The 12,425-nt window shown below is 45.7% G+C and overlaps 1 protein-coding gene across 1 annotated transcript in view; it reads right to left on the reverse strand.

Annotated features, from left to right (window-relative positions):
• srcin1a (SRC kinase signaling inhibitor 1a) overlaps positions 1-12,425 on the reverse strand; it is an 86,269-nt gene that overhangs the window by 55,376 nt on the left and 18,468 nt on the right. The gene's annotated exons all lie outside the window — the stretch shown is intronic.

Below are 12,425 nucleotides of genomic sequence, written 5' to 3' on the forward strand. Positions count from 1 at the left end.
GGTTTCCTAATGATCGTGTAATGAGGAGCAATTTGCAGTAAATCTTGTCATCGTTGCTGGTTAAATAAGAGGATCTCGGCTGCTGGTGGAGCAGCGCTGGTAAAGTTACTTCTCCTTCTACGGGGCAGGATTACCAGCACGGCTCTTACACGTATTTGTTGCCTGCCCTCTTGGCAGCCTCCTGAAGCATTAGCATGCTGCCATTCCTGCATCAGACGTAGCCAACTGGCCAACCTAACAAGCAGCTCTCCCACAGGAACACATCTGTTGTCAGATTGGTTGGGCACAGGCAAACGGGTTATCAATCAAAGTGGTGAATTGCATTCCAAACTGAAATTCATTTATCACTTACATCACTTGATTAAATGATCTACCAGAGCAGACAGGCAGGAGCGGTGGAGAGGTGTCGAAAAAAATAGAAGACAAAGGGGGGGGATGTTGAGGAGAGAATTCATATTCAGCTGCACGAGGCAAACGGAAGCGACTGAGAGAAATGAGTGGGTTCATCTGGCGCTGAAAATAAACGGAGCGCCTGGCACAGAGTTTAGATGCATTTCAGCAACATCCCTTAATGGACTCAGTTTGCTTGATTTGATATTTGACAGTGAAGTACAGTATGGTAGCTTCCGCTGAAGCGTGCAGGCATGCAGAGAGGCTATTAAACCACACAGGTGGTATGTTCCTTGGTGACAGATGTGGTGGGAAGGCTGGGCCGCCGAGGGAGCTGGGCACCAGGTGATTAGAGCTTTAAACTATGCAGCACCAGCTGAGGCCCTGGAAACACGAAACACAAAGCAGAGGACCTGTCGAAAGGTTACGGAAATTTAATCCGGAGGGAAAGTAGGTGAGAACGCAAATGTCTGTGTCAGGTGCTCTGGAAAATAGTCCATTATTCTCCAAATAGCAAATTATTGTTGCACTGCTTCCCTGCAGTATGTTGTGGCCCCTCAGAAAAGAAGCTGTATCCTCTTGTCTGTGACCTGGTGCATTAATGATACGCAGAGTCAAATCATTAGAATAATTTTCCTCTTCGATTGGAATTATCCTGACAGTTTAATTGGAAAAGAGCAAGAGGCAAAAAAATACCTTCAAAAACTGAATAGGAAATAAGAAGGGATCAATCACAACATTAGCCGAGATGAGCCTGACAGCGGCTGTCACTGCAGATCGGTTGCCTTGGCAACGGGTCAGCTGTTTTACAAGCAGCAGTTAGCCAGCTACCCCCCCAACACACACAAACATACACACGCAGGCGTAAAACACGTTTGACACAGCCGGTGACAGATGTGGCACATGCAGGGCAGAACAGATTACAAGTTGTGGAGTCAACATGACTCAGATCTGTGTTTTGATGCCGATAGTCGTGTGTCACGCTGCAAACTCTGCTCTCTGTCAAGTGGCATCAGAGGAAAGAGAAAGGAGAAAACACAAATAGAGAATCAGAGGGTTCCTGTGGCTGCCTTGCAGGAAATGGCTTTCGGTGCAGAAGCCTGTGAAGTTCAAACCTCCAAATTCAACTCAACTCTCTCTATCTTCACATCGTGTTTTGCAATCATTTTCTTTTGTGATATCAAATGGAGGACAGAGAGAGATCAGAAAAATCATTTGTTGAAACAGTGTCACAAATACAAAAGGTGCCATCTTCTTTGTCTATGACGCTAAGTAAAAATTTTGCACAAATCAGGGATGAAACCCCGGCACTGAGCCTGTTAAGAAAGGGCTTTTGTCGAGCCTGTTTGTGATCCAGGAGTGAGCGGGGCGATCAGCGGCACACAGCAGTCCCTAGTGGGATGTTAGAGTAATTGCCTGTTTCACTATTTCCCAGGGGGGCATCACAAAGCGTGTTGCGGGGAGGGTCTCCGCAAAAAAACAGCATCCCCACCTTCTGCCTCACAACTCCCGTCACCCTCTGCTGCCTGCCTCTTTGTCTGTCACACAGGAGGGGACAAAAAGTACAACTTTACTTTCTACTTTACAGGATAGGACTCTTTAGAGTGCCAGCCACTGAAAACAGATTTTTACCGCTCCTCCCTTGAGGGTCACAGGGGGAGCTGGAGTCAATCCCAGCTGACATTGAGCTAGAGGCGGTGGACACCCTGGACATCACTGGGCCAAACATGGAGGCATAAAACAACTAATCACATTAATAGTCAACAATTTGTAGATTGAGTGTGGGAGGAAGTTTCCGGGAGGATCCCACGCAGACACTTCGAGAACATGCCAACTCCACACAGAAAGGCCCTGGTCGAAACCAGAATCCGTACTTTGGCTATTTTTTGTATTATACATTTACTGTGAGAAATATGTTGCACAAGGATTCAATAATATACGTTTTGAAGGGGTTTGGTTTATGGCAGGACTGCAGGTTGAATAAACCCGAGAGCTCATAATCTTGCATCAGGTTTGGTCATTAGTGCTGATACGGGATGGGAATCTCTGAACATCAGATGTAAATAAGAGATGATTCGACTGAATGTAGCTGAACAGCAGCTTATTAGAAAGATCTTAAACTGAGTCATCCCCTTATGAAATCTTTACCTTGCATGGTTGACTTAGCTTTTATTTTCTAATACGGATTATAGGATATTATTTAGAACAAATTGCTGTATAGAGAAAAATTGTGTGATGCTGTTGTTCAGTATAAAGAAATAATAATTAATTGAAATAAAACTACTGAAAAGAGCTTTATGTGAAAAGGAAGCCTATTAACATCTCCGTGTGCACACTTTAGTAAAGTACCATTCGCTATATAAATATACTTATTTAACTGCTCTCCCTGAAGAGAAAAGATTTTGATTAAGGAATTTAGGTCACAACTTACAAAATGTGAATTTCTGTTAGGTTCTCCTGGATGGATGATTTTAAAGAACTGAGGCTGGAGAAGAACCATTGATTTAACAGGCTTTATTTGTTGAGCCACAGTTTTTATTTATATTGTAGCCGCTGTTACATTAGGTTACTGCATATTCATGACAGGCAAATGCATCAGTACTGCAACCGCAATGTTTAGGTGTCTTATGACGCCTGGTATGTGGGCCTTGCATTTTTATTTTAGAACAACCACTGAACTAGTTGTTATAATTCACGGTGCCAGAATCTTTTTTGGACACTTTTTACACATTTCATGTCAGTATTCACACAGCAGCAGCGAAGAGTGTTAAGAGGGCAACTGGAAGGCATCCCCTGTGATGAATATTTGCTAATTGCGTTAATTTGTATTCACTTACAGAGATGTGTTATGATAATGTTGCATTTTCTGCAATCTGCATCATTATTCCATGTCCTTGGGCTTGTGAAAAGCCTTTCTACAAACTCTAACCTTGACCCTACTTGACTCTATAGAAATAGGTTTTATGCGCAGAACCGGCTTATCCATCACTTCCCTCTCGATTGATTGGCTCTCCTACACACCACATTAGCCCACACACTAATGGCCGTGCAGTAATGTATGCCACATCACGTGTGTCTGTCTATGTTTGGAGGCAGGATTTTCCCATTGATCCTTGTGCACATGCATTAAAGGCATCATTTTCTTGCTTCTTAAAGCAAAACTCCATTCTTATCCTCCCCCTGAACCCTCCCTTTATGCCTCTTTCCCTCTCCATCTCCCGTCTTAACCGGGAGATGGTGTTCGGACCGTTCCAGTTGGGTTCGGTTGCGGAGGGAAGGGAGGGGCGGGGTATCCGTACAGATGGATGCGTGGGTTTTCTGTGGCGATGTGCTGCAGGTGAAGAGCAGCCAGTTGGCAGGAGAAAGAGCAGGAGAAGATGACCAGTTAGACGTTAACAAGCTGTCACCGCCAACACAACACGGCGCCCACTGCAACAACAAAAACAACAGAGACAACACCCCCCCCCTGACAAGCCTGGTGTGATAAACAACAACCAAACAGACGTCCACTCTGTTTTCACCCCCAGGGGAGTGTTCACAAACCGCAGGTCGGGCTTGTTAAATGGAAAATAATGTGTTGAGATGCGTTAAAAAACAAACAGTCTTAGTCGTGAACAGAGCTTTAGTTGGTGAAAGTTAGAAAAACAGCAGCAAAAGGTTTGTGTATACTTCCAGACTAACCTCGATGTCTCAGCTCATTCTCAAATGGCTTACTGCAGCAGGACGAGGATTAGTGAATGTTGCTGCTGCCACATCGACACTTCTCTTTGGAGGCTGCATTCAAGATCAATCAAGCCAAACATAAAAAGTTCACATGTATCTTGTCGTAACTTGTGTTCCTTTATTTTAGTATTGCTTTTTAATTCACGCTCCTTATGAGGGTCGCAGAGGAGCTGGAGCCAATCCCAGCTGACTTTGGGCGAGAAGCGAAATAAAAATAATTAGTCAAAAGTGTAGCACAATGTTCCCATCACTAAAGGTGCATTGTGCTCTGACTATATTTTTAGACACATTGTACAATGGGATCAATAGCCGCCGGGCACTGATGCACAATTGCTAGCGTTCCCAAATCCCTGACTCTCAGAGCACCGAGTAACATTTACCAAAGTAAATGTGACATTTCACGATGAGTCCTGAGGGCTGTTTTACTGGATGCTTTCCTTCAGTTCTCACGCTGCCAATCACGCCCTTGGGAAATCTGTCTCTCTGGACACATCCACACAGATTGGCTATCACGCCTTACGGAGCTTAGGCAGGGCTCCTGTGGAGACCCAGCCCCAGAAAAAAGTTGGTATAGAGCAGCATGTAATATTAATACAGACGTCAAGACATGTCTCTATTTTAGTCATTGTTACGCCTCTTCTGTCCCGCCACCTGCTGGCTAAATGAAACGGAAATCTGACAATGGTTAAGTGTTCTGCCCCACAGCCCAAGAGTACTTGGCAGAGTGGGCCCGTGGCTAATCCAGTAAGCAGTAGCACTGACTCACAACTAGCTGAGAGGCTGAAGAGAGATGGAGACTGACAGGGAGGGAAGACCAAGAGACAAAGGAAGCGACAGAGAGCGAGAGAAGCTAAGTAAAGATAACTGAGAGCCACGGACAAAACTGGGAAGACAGAGTCTGGTAGAGTGAGGTTGGTGAAGAGGACACAAATGGATCTGTAGTGATGTACAGGCCTGCAAACCCAGTGACGAGGGAGGAGGAAGAGTGAGCAGAACTGGGTCAGGAAGTGGTTTATACATACGCAAATAAACAAAACTAAGAATTAAGGAAGACTTGGCTTTGGGGGAATGGGTGAGCGATGGCCAGGAGGAAGTCTGACTTTGCAAGGTGTCCCATCAAACCCATTTAAAACCCGCAGACGGATTAGTGCTTGTGAGAAGGTGTTTGGTTATAAATAGTCTTTGGAGCGAGTGTTTGACAGGAAGGTGTCTACGATTTGACAGCAGGACATAAATCTCACAAGAGAACTCCGGAGAGACGAACAGACGGGGTCTCCCAAAGACAAGGAACTACTTCAGCAGTCAGCGGCCCTAAAGATCAACCGTCTCTCACATTCTCTCTACGCTGTCCTGAATCTTGCTCATATCTACCTGGCACTTACACAAAACTGACCTTTATCTGATGCTTTAGAAGCCACTGTCTTTACACATCTCTGGCTTTAAAATTTCAAAGGCAAAAACCCACTCTCCAATCTCTCCGTCCCGGCTTTTTTTTTTGGCCGACTTTTTCACTTCCCTCCGAGTTCTGACTGCAGATCTCTTCATGCTTCACTGGACGCCTTTGAGATATTTCCAGTTCCCACTTAAAAGCTTGTCAGTCACTCACGGCATGTTCTCCGACTCCTTTGTCTCTCTTCGACTCGCTCTGCTCTTAATTGCAGCCTTTCTATACAGTTGCCTAAAATGCAACACTCTGACGACCTGTAATTATTCATGCAGCAGACATCTGGTTATGACCTGCTGTTCCTCTCACCCTGCAGCCAGCTCGGAGCAGATGTGTGCAAATGCTCCATTCTTTTTTTCCCCATCTGTAGATGGCACCTCTAGCTACAGCTTGGCCTCGGCCTCATCACCCACCAAACACAAACTATGCCAAGCTCCACAAATCCCGTCTCCTCTTAGCATCAGCTTGGATCCTCCAAAAACCTGTGTCTCTGAGGAGACCTGTCGCTAACCTCTGACCTTTGACCCCACTACGCAGTGGATCACTGGGACATAAAGCTGTCGCTGGGCCCGGGAGTGAATGAAAGAGGCACAGAGCTATGGCTCAATCACGACCTGAAGCTGTGTGCAAATAGCTCAGCCCAGGCTGCTCTAAACTGGAGTGATCATTACTAATGACTGGTTTAATGATTCTGTCTGATCTGGTCTCTCGTCACTGCCACCTCCCTCTAGTGATATCGGACTTCCCCAAGTGATATAATCCATAGAGACATAATGTGAAGACATAAATATATAAGCACATAAAACATGAAAACGAGAACACCTTGATCGGGATCTGCATTAAAATGTTATGAGTTCTTTCCTGACTCAACACCGCATCCTTTCACCACTAGTGATAAACCATCCAAATTTTTTTTGTGTAATCGTGCTAAGAAACAGACTGAAAAACTCACGCAAATGTCAACACGACCCTCCTCAGAGGCAGTAACAATATATAGTTGAAACTTTAGAGTTATCGCCTGAATCTGGCTCCCCTCAGCTTGACAGACTTTCTGCTCACTTATGGTTCACTCTCACCGCCCTCATATCCTCATGTTTGGTCACAGCAGTAAACCCACTGCTCAGCACCAAGCAACGTGCCAGCTGGTGAATGTAGCTGAGCATTTAGCAGATATTTCCCTCAGGACTTGGTAGAGACAACAACAGAGAGTGAAAATCGGGCTTACAGTACATCCATCATCCCTCACATGTGTAAATAAACAACGGTTTGTTAACACGTTTGCTATATCACCATAAAAATCAGGATGTGTCTGTGTTCTGCTTCCAAGGGGCAAATAAATCAGTTACAGCAGGTATGTTTTTCTCTAAATTCTCTTAATTCCCTGTTCTATTTCTGACATTTATGTTAAGCAAATTAACAACATTTTTTTTTTCTTACTCCTATGGAGAAAGAAAAAAATCCATGGGAAGTGAGAAGGAACGAACTCCTTGCTTGTAGTCCTGTGTGGCCGTTTAGTTTTGACAGTGGCACCAGGGATCCCTACATGGATTTGTATGGTCCTGATGTGGGAGATTCATTAAATCTAAACAAGGTAACAGAGCCAACGTTAATAAAATATTACATTTAGGTCAACGTTTTTTTGGGGCGAAGTGGCACAAGCTTTTAAATAACAACCTTCCTTTGCCTGATAGTTAACACAAGAATAACCTGGGTGACAGAGTGTTAGGTTATTTTGCATGGAGAGAATCTCGCACCAACCACTGGTCAAACTTCTATCAAGTTTAATGTTTTCATGCTCGCAATGAAATTAGATTACAACCTCCACATTGTGTTGAACTCACCACATGACCATAAAAATTAAAGAATATCCGCTTTGTTTTTCAAACCGGCTACAAACGACAATATTTCAACCAACAGATTCTTATTAGTGATACTTAGAGATGTCTGATGTTAACGGGTTGTTTTACAAATGTATGATTTTAATGCACCGTGTGACTATGTGCAACAATGAAGTTATAACTGAATGGAGTTGAATGTAATCTGCTGAAATGTCCTTGAACAAGACACTGAGTCATCAGCTTCAGTCATGAGAGTCTCTTACTGAGCTCGGATGTCCTTTGTGGAGGGACGGCAGCGGATAAGAGCTTCCTGATAAAGATCAGTGAAGCATCTCATGTTGTTAATATGATTTAATGTGCGGTGCATCCATTGGAACATCTCCAAATGCGGCAGCAGAGGTAAAACAATTTTTCAAGAAGATTGCTGCAGCTAATGTAGATCCTATGTGTTTCTCATCCCCACAGTCGCTGTGACAAAGCAGGAGAGAGAGAATCTATGAAGAAGAACCCTCACAGTGGAGGTTAGTGGGAACTTTCAGAAATACTGCCGGTACAGCCCTTCATCATCTCCTCTCTCTTCACGACCAATTTCACCCTCACAATCTCGCTTCTCTCCTCCGTGGCTGTGACACGGCAGATCCCGAGCTCCAAGTTCAACCCGTGCCTGGAGAAAGGCGAGGGCGAGCAAAGTCGATTCATCAGGAGACAGCAGCATTCAATATTTTCAGCTTCTCCGATGTGAGAATTAGCTGCTTTTCTGTATGATACAGTTTTCTTAGCTATACAGGCTTTTTCCCTATGGAGTGCAGTCTATAGAGTTATCCTTGGGCACTAGAAAATCATGACCATTCTGTCAATCTGCCCCTGAAAGCCGATGATTTAAATCCCTAGTTTAAAAGTCCCAGACTCAACTCGCAGCTTGTAAGCTGAATCACGACACAGAGTAGCACGACTCCGATACTCTCATCTCTGGTGGAAACAAAGTCAGCAACGCTACTTCTGAAACAGACCAGACGAGTGTGACTCAGTTTTTCCGGCTGAGTCACTTGGCTTCTAGATGTATACTTTTATAGTTCTCTTAGTGGAAATCTGTTATTGTCACGTGACACATACCAAACAAACATAAAGGTGAAAACGCGAGAGTCATACATCTCCCAAGTTTCTTATATCACAAAAGTCGTTTTTTCACACCAAACACAAACAGCAATACTTATTGTGGGTGTTTTTGGTCCAAACAACATTTTGGCAAATCTCTTTTAACAGCTTATTTCATATGAATGCAGATAATAGCCAATACATTTCAGTCCATGTGGTCTGCTTCTTTTGCTGGGACCTGCGTACGATCAAATCCTGCTCAAATATGATTGGTTAAATTAGAAATGGAAACCAGAAAGCTTCCGGGCCCCCAAATTTAGATTTTTTATATTCACATGCAGACTATATTTATATAGATTGACCCTTTATGAGTGGGCTAGTGAACTGGACTTTGTAATAAATGGCTGGAGACCATAAAAATGAAGCTGGGATTTCTTGAAGAAAAAGAGAGACATTATCAACTGACACATTCCCACTCACTTCAAGGTTCGCATCCATATTGTCAGCTCATTAAATTCATTAAACACTGAATATCCTGAATCATATACAGCCAAATGTTTTTTCTTCTAGGTAGTGTTATATTAAGATAGCCACACAAGCTTCCTCCATCACGTACACATACACCTACACCTCCATATTGGCTATGATCCATCACCTCTCACACTGTGCCTGCCTCTGCTCAACAGATGTAAGGAATAAAGACAAATGCAAATGTCAGCCGCTCACTTTTGATCTCCCCCTGCCGAATCTCCAGCTGTCTTGGATCATTTAAACTCATTTTATGAAAACAACAGCTTAGGTGTGTTTGAAAGAAGTAAATGTGGAAAGTCATTTATGCAGGAAAAGTTCACTGTGTTTTAATCTCTGTCGCTGCTGCTTCGCTAAAAGTGAACACCTGAGTGTGTGTGTGTGTATTATGCTCTGACTTTGTGAACCCTGCATCCTCCTGGCATTGATCCCAAATGCGCACACACACACACACACACACACACACACACACACACACACACACACACACACACACACAAACTCTCTATTCAATGATAAGATCGAACTGAGGGCATGATGAATAAATAATGGTTTAAACTCTGGAGATTCCCTTGACTAATTAACCGGGGGGAAATATTCTTCTCAAGACGCAACAACACAAGAGAGTCCAAGTAGTACATCACGGATCACTGCACATATAAACACACCGGCGCTCTCTCTCTCACTCACACACTCACGCAACACACACGTAGGCCTGTGCACATCCTAAATTGCGATTCAGTGTGCTGTGAAGCGAAAGACAAAAGTGGGGAGGAGAGGTGTTGGCCTCTATTGACTCCAAAGACTTTGGGCTAATGAGAACTCTAGCACACGGGCACACACACCCACACACACACAAAATACACATACACACGCTCATTACCGTCATTTTGCTGTGTCAGAGCGAAGGCGCCGAGTAGGTCATCATAAACAAATATCTAGAGAAAGAAACCCCCCACTTGGTTGTCAGTGTCCTTATCGCTCTGTGAGCTTCGTGGTTACCGAGCTGCAATGTCACTGAGGTCATTAGAGTGGTATAATTATGAAGGATAACCAGTCTAGCTGGCCCAGCTGCTCTGCTCACATCGTCCAACTTGTTAGCGCAGATCGCACACTGTCCCTGAATACGAGACAGAGGTTCAGAGATTTGGAACAGGGAGTGGCAACGCTGATTGACTGGGGGCTTTTATTTTGGCGCGCTGACATCTCCCTGGAAACAGACATTCTCGATATACGAGGGGAGAGCAGGAGCCAAACATTGAATCCAAATTAGCTCCAACAGCAACAAAAAAAAAAATTCCCACTCGCGAGCATCCACATATGAATCAGAGTGGCAGCAGAAGACGCAACAATAGAAATCAAATGAACTCAAACTGACTGGCTACAAATGACTTAAAAAGTCCCACAGGGCGACCGGGAAGCCATGACAGAGTTTGTGAAGAGGCTTGTCACGAGTGAGGCACCGGCAGCAGCCGCAGCTTGAGTCCTGGAGGAGCAGGCGAGCTCCACAGCCTTTGAACATACAGGAGGCAGGCAGAGGCAGACAGCAGGGCTACGTGACTCTCATGACAATACGTGCAGTCACACAAATACACAAACACACTCTCACACACACGCGCATCCAGAGAGAGAGTCCCCTTAACGCTGCAAGTTATCAAGATTAAATACCAGGAGTATCCAAGCAAATGTGCAAACTACAAAAAGGACGCCCTGAAACAAAGTAAGAGGGGAGGGGAAGGAGACAGAAGTAAAAAAGAGAGGAGGAACAAGGGGGACCGGGACACACAGGACGAGGAGAGGGGACCACGGATGCTCCCACCTGAGGGTATCCCAGTATCCTCCATTAGCGCTCCTTTCAGCCCTCTACGCCTCGCCCTTTTCACGTCTGGGTCAATCCAGGCCTCGACCCAGCTCCTCATTCATCCCCCGCCTGCTGTGCCCACTTCACTGAAACACTGGTGGAGATGGAAAATTGTGTTTTGGCAAAAAACAAAAGAAGAAACAAAAAAGCTAAACTAAAAAAATTCAAAGAGTGGGATGGCAGGGAGGGACAAAAGTATAGTGGAAGCGATGGGAGAGAGGAGGAGTATCGGAAGACACAGAGAGAGAGAGAGGGTGAGAGAGAGAGAGAGAGAGAGAGAGAGAGAGAGAGAGAGAGAGAGAGAGAGAGAGAGAGAGAGGGGGTGAGAGAGAGAGAGAGAGAGAGAGAGAGAGTAGTAGTACGCCTGCCAGTTCCGAACATTGTCTCTTTCTCTCTGTCTGATCGTGTGTCCCTGACTGTCGGTCTCGCTCGCTCCTCGCTCTCTCTCTCTCTCCATTTCCCCTCATTATGTGGATGTGAGTGGTCGTGCGAGGCTCACAGGAGAGAACATGGCTCCTCGTGGCCCTGGAACACCTTGCAGACTGGCCACCTCCTGCTGGCCACTGACTGCAGACCTGCGTGCACTGGTCCTGTGCTGGAGGCCATGGATTGAGCAGGAGTGTGTGTAAATGTATTTGCATGTGTGTGTGTGTGTGTTGTGTGTGTGTGTGTGTGTGTGTGTGTGTGTGTGTGTGTGTGTGTGTGTGTGTGTGTGTGTGTGTGTGTGTGTGTGTGTGTGTGTGTGTGTGTGTGTGTGTGTGTGTGTGTGTGTGTGTGTGTGTGTGTGTGTGTGTGTGTGTGTGTGTGTGTGTGTGTGTGTCCTGTCAGCTAGCCAGAGCAGCAGATTACTGACGCTTCACTGGCACGTCCCACTTCATCCTTCTCTCCTGTCGCCCCGGCAACACCTCCGCTCCCTGCCTACTTCCCCCATCCTCCCCCTCCGCCTCCATCTGCCTCCACTTCTCCCCCCCTCCCGCCCCCCCGACCTCTCTCCCCGCCTCGCCCCTCTCTTAGTAACCCTGAGTAAGAGTCTTTAAATTTCATTTTCGTCCATCTCTGGAATCTATAGCAGCAGAGCTCAGTCCTCGCATGCCCACAGGAATAGAGAAGATCGTCAATCTCTGCGTCACAACCCTGCTCTAATAAAAAGAGCCCCATCCAAGTGGTGTATATACACATTATGCCCCCAGGGTGCTTCCTGGCTCGGTTACAGCGAGCCAATCACAGGCTGAGGGAAGCGAGAGGATTTGTGCATTAATGAGCACCACTGGGCCCGAGCTGAGGTCCACGTCCACCGTGCAGCCGCCACGGTTCAGATCAGAGGTGGATGAAGCCGAAGCCTTTGCTCTCTGCTCCCCTGGCACAGAGATGTTTAATTAACATGTTAGACCCAGTCTGGATCTGCACCTGAGAGGCCGTCATGAGAAGCAGCGAGAGGTCAAGGCAGCCGTCAGGGTGATGACCCCCCCCCCCCCGAACACAAAGCAGTGCATGCAGGGAAGGAATCTCTGCACGGAGCCAGAGTCTGATCTGTGTCAGTGTGTGT

The sequence above is a fragment of the Limanda limanda genome, chromosome 17, assembly GCF_963576545.1.
Source record: "Limanda limanda chromosome 17, fLimLim1.1, whole genome shotgun sequence".
Classification (NCBI taxonomy): Eukaryota; Metazoa; Chordata; class Actinopteri; order Pleuronectiformes; family Pleuronectidae; genus Limanda; species Limanda limanda.